This window comes from Octopus bimaculoides, chromosome 9 (assembly GCF_001194135.2).
Source record: "Octopus bimaculoides isolate UCB-OBI-ISO-001 chromosome 9, ASM119413v2, whole genome shotgun sequence".
Classification (NCBI taxonomy): Eukaryota; Metazoa; Mollusca; class Cephalopoda; order Octopoda; family Octopodidae; genus Octopus; species Octopus bimaculoides.
In genome coordinates, this window is record NC_068989.1 from 1,053,740 (window position 1) to 1,058,206 (window position 4,467).

Genomic DNA, 4,467 nt, shown 5'->3' on the forward strand with positions numbered 1-4,467 from the left:
GCTTTATATTACATTAATCTTAATCTTAATCTTATTTCGGCCAGAGTTCTTTCGTCACACTTCTGTGACCTCATCAGTGGTCCTTTGTTTCCTTCTTTCTTATGTGTGTCTCACCTTGCTAACTATCAGCCATTTTGTATTTTGTATTCCTATTGTATGTGTCTACACATAAAAAATCTTGCAAAACAAATATGTATATATACAAATATGTATGTATATATATATATTACTGATATAAGACATAATATGTCATATGTGTTTGTAGATTGTTATAATTGTCCTTTTAGTAAATAAACAAGTAAATTGACATAATATAATGTCTGCAAGTTGATGAATACCACCTATTAATCCTCTCCATTTTCTTATTGCTGTATATATATGATGATATATATATATATAAACAAATGAAAAAATGGATTGTAAATAAGCAACAGATAAAAAATGTATATAAGACACAGAGGCTCTGTAATTCTTCACCAGAATGGTAAAACTCAGTTTTGCACCTTTATTGATAAGACTGAGGGTCTTCCCATTTTGGTGGTGCCTGCAAAAGACGCAGAGAATCAGGTCTCAAGCAAGCAAAACAAAACAACACAAAGCGGACATATGAAAGTAAAAAAATATGTAATTTAAGACAATGACAAAGATGAAACAAGTAAAATGACGGCCTTGCAGGTGAAAGGCATCAGTGGTTAGGGTTAGGGTTAGACAACATAGAAAGAGAGAGAAAGATTGATAACAATGGCACTCTTCTATTTTTGTTTCTATATCTTCTGGAGGAGTTACCTCAGTTCTATATATTATTATTATTATTCAGGTCACTGCTTGGAATTGAACTCAGAATCTTGGGGTTAGTAGCCTGCGCTCTTAACCACTATGCCATATGCCATCAAATGTAAATAATGTACATAATTCCTCATCTCTTAAATATAGAACTGTGGTAATTATTTTGTCAACCTTGAAAGGATGAAAGGCAAAGCTGACCTCAGCAGAATTTGAACTCAGAACATAGAAACAGATGAAATGCCACAAAGCATTTTGCCTGGCATGCTAGCCATTCTGCTAGCTGGCCACCCTTAAATACATGAATATTAATGAGATATAACGATTACACTTACCTTGTATATATTTAGTTGAGAACTCACCTGGTGTTCCCAACGGGGAAGTTTGATTCTTCAGCTGGTCAATATTATTTATTCTATGAGTAAGCCTTGGTTTCAAAAGTTGATGCTGGACGTTATCTCTCCACTTTAGCCGGGTTAAAGATGGAAATGAACCTCAAAAGCCACACAACAGCAATAAACTCTCCCAGTTGAACAGGAAGCAAGAATGAGCCTGACTAATGAATTAATACATGAACAACCTGTTACCACGCCGAAACATCATCATGGACTCTTCCAATGGGTTTTCTCCATGGATTTTACTAAAAGAAATTCCTTATATTTCAGACCCCTAAAATTTATTCTAAAAGTTTTTTTATAGTATTGTTTGTTAGTTTTTTTCTTTCAGTTTTAAAATTATTTGATTTCTTCTTCCATTGTTCCATTGTTCCCTAATAACAAAGTGGATTCTTCCTTGCAAAGCCTCAGTCAAACTCAGCTGACAGAATGTCATCGCATCCGTCAAGTCAGAGATTAAGGCAAATCCTTTGTTTTTACATGTCCGGCTGGATTTGATAAGTACTCCCCGTCCAACCTCCCACCTCCTACACTGGTCAAGAGGAAAATGGAAAAAAAAAGTCCAACAAAAGGATAACAAAATTTATATGAATTGATGCTACTGCTGCTGCTGTTGATGATGATGATGATGATGATGATGATGATGATGATGATGATGATGATGATGTTGATAATAATGATGATGATGGTAGTGATGGTGATGATGATGATGATAATTAAAATTAATGATGAGGGTGGTGGTGATGATGATGATAGAGATGATGATGATGGTGATGATGATGTTGATGCCACCCCTGCCACTGCTGCTGCTGCCACCACCACCACCATCGTCACTGCTGCTGTTGATGATAACGATGACGATGACAATGATAATTATGATGATGGTGATGATGATGGTGGTGGTGGTGGTTAAGTGTTGGTGTTGTTGGGGGTGATAGAGATGAAAATAGAATGGAGATTTTGATGACAATGACCATGACAACGATGATGATGATGATGGAAGTGAAAGAAGAAAGATCAATTACTTCAAATCTCTGACTAAATTTAGAAATTGTTTTCTTTCTGAAGGCACACACAATTATATCTAATTAAGAACGCCCCACCCCCTCCCTCGTCTGTGTGTGTCTATGTGATTGTTTCTTTATATACATTAACACACACACACACACACACACATACACACATACATACATACACACACGTGCATACATGTTCACAGACATACATGCATACATACATACATACATGCATACATGTACACAGACACATATGCATACATACATACATGCACACATACATACACACATGCACACATACATACATACATACATACATACAACAAAACACTCCTAAAAACCAATGATTTTTAAGGGTTGGTCCTTTTGGATGAGTGGAATTAGACCAAGACCCAGCTGCAGCCTTTAGGACCAAGGATCCATTCTACATGGGTTGCTGGTCAGGAATAAAGTGCCTGTACCAATGTCTCCACTTTTCATGGCTTTATTCAAATTAAATGGATTTTCTCTGGTCAAATTTCTCACTTTTTCTGGGAAATCCCTTCCTGTCTCCTCACAACATCTTTGTACATCTTCTTTAATCTTTCTTTTTTCTCAGGATCCTTCCATTTAATGCCCTCCATACATTTATCACATGACCAGCCTTTTCTCTGCTACACAACATTTCATTCCTCTTTCTGCATTTCTCCTCTTATTCCCCAACACTTCCTTCTTTTCTTTGCACATCATACAATCAGCCTTTTTGCTCAAAGAAAGAACCCCTTTTGCACCAGCAGATGTAAAAACCTTTTTGAAAGGTTGTTTTCCATTCCTTTCTTACTCTGAAGCACTCATCCCTGCTGTTAATTGATGCCCCGAGTAATGAAAGCTGCCAGAATTTTCTAGGAAACCTTCTGGACAGTTAAATGAATTTATTACATAGCTGTTGTAACTCTTCCTCCCCCTCCTCTGCATGTATGTGTATGTGTGTGTACATTTGTGTGTATAAAACAAATGAAAAGCTGTTATACATCAACACAGCCCCTTGCCACCCACCTACAGTTTTAAAAACCTTGCAAAGAGAATTAGTAGAAAGATTTTGAAACTTTCCTCAAAGAATGATTCTTTGATACAGTGGCCCCATTACAACAAGGCTTTGGCAGCCAGCAGCTTTAAAGACTGCACCACTATTATGCCCAACACTAACACCTGCAAGAGAAAGTGCTACCAAAATGTCTTCTGGTTTGAATCCTATTCTCACTGAGTATGAAAACTTGCATGGGAAGAGGCGTTCCTTAGAATAGTAGATAAGCATTTTACTTCGGATCATAGGTATAGGAAATTATTCAGTAGACATAACTTGTTCAGCTATGCACTTACTATCAAAAACAAGTTAGTGAATATGCCAAGACCCTGGGCAGAGACAGGATGCTCATGTAGAGTTTACAGTGAGTGCCCAGTGAATGGTCAATGCAAAACGGAAGCCATGGTCTATGAAGCAAAGGTGGTGTTGTCCAAAAACAATGAAACTACATACATACAGAAATATGTTGGAGCAATGGAGACCCCCTTTAAGGCTTGGCTGAATAATCACAGCTCCTTGTTTAGAATCCAAAAGAGGTGCAATGTTACAACACTAACCAGCTATATATATATATATATATATGTATGTATATGTATATATATATGATGATTAAAAGAGGAAGCATTGTCATAGAAAATCAATTGAAAACTTCTGAAATGACTTGTGACAGTATCTAAATGGAAGCAAGCCACCAAGCTTTGATTGGTGGAAAAGAAAGTCATTCTAAAAAATTCACACCTTCTGGGTTCTTTCCTGAACAAAAAAAGCGAAATATTTGGATGCTGACCTCATGAGTGGTGGCGGTGGTAGTGATGATGATGATGGTGAGGAGGAGGAGGAGGAGGGGGATACATTGATGCGTATGCATTTACATATTTTTGTTGCCAGATGCAATCTAAAGTAGGAAGTAGATGCAAATGAGAAGTTTAGTTTGCGTATCAGCTCAGTGAAAATTCACTTTGACAGATTATTATTATTATTATTATTATTATTATTATAGTTACTCTTATTATTATTGTTATTGTTATTATTATTATTATTATTATTATTATTATTATTATTATTGTTGTTATTATTATCATTCAGCAGTCAATATTTACTTATTCTGAACTGAAAGTAATAACTGCTTAATAATGCATAATAAAAGCCTGGACATGATTGATTTCTACAGAAACAAAATCTATAAACCTGACAGCAGGGGTGGGGGAGG

At 36.1% G+C, this 4,467-nt stretch overlaps 1 protein-coding gene across 1 annotated transcript in view; it reads right to left on the reverse strand.

Moving 5' to 3' along the window:
* LOC106871248 (microfibril-associated glycoprotein 4) overlaps positions 1–1,303 on the reverse strand; it is a 4,181-nt gene extending 2,878 nt beyond the window's left edge. Inside the window, exon 1 of the mRNA XM_014917604.2 lies at positions 1,146–1,303. The gene's annotated coding sequence lies outside the window, so the exon portion shown is untranslated. The remainder of the gene's footprint in view (positions 1–1,145) is intronic.
* Between the last annotated feature and the right edge of the window lie 3,164 nt (positions 1,304–4,467).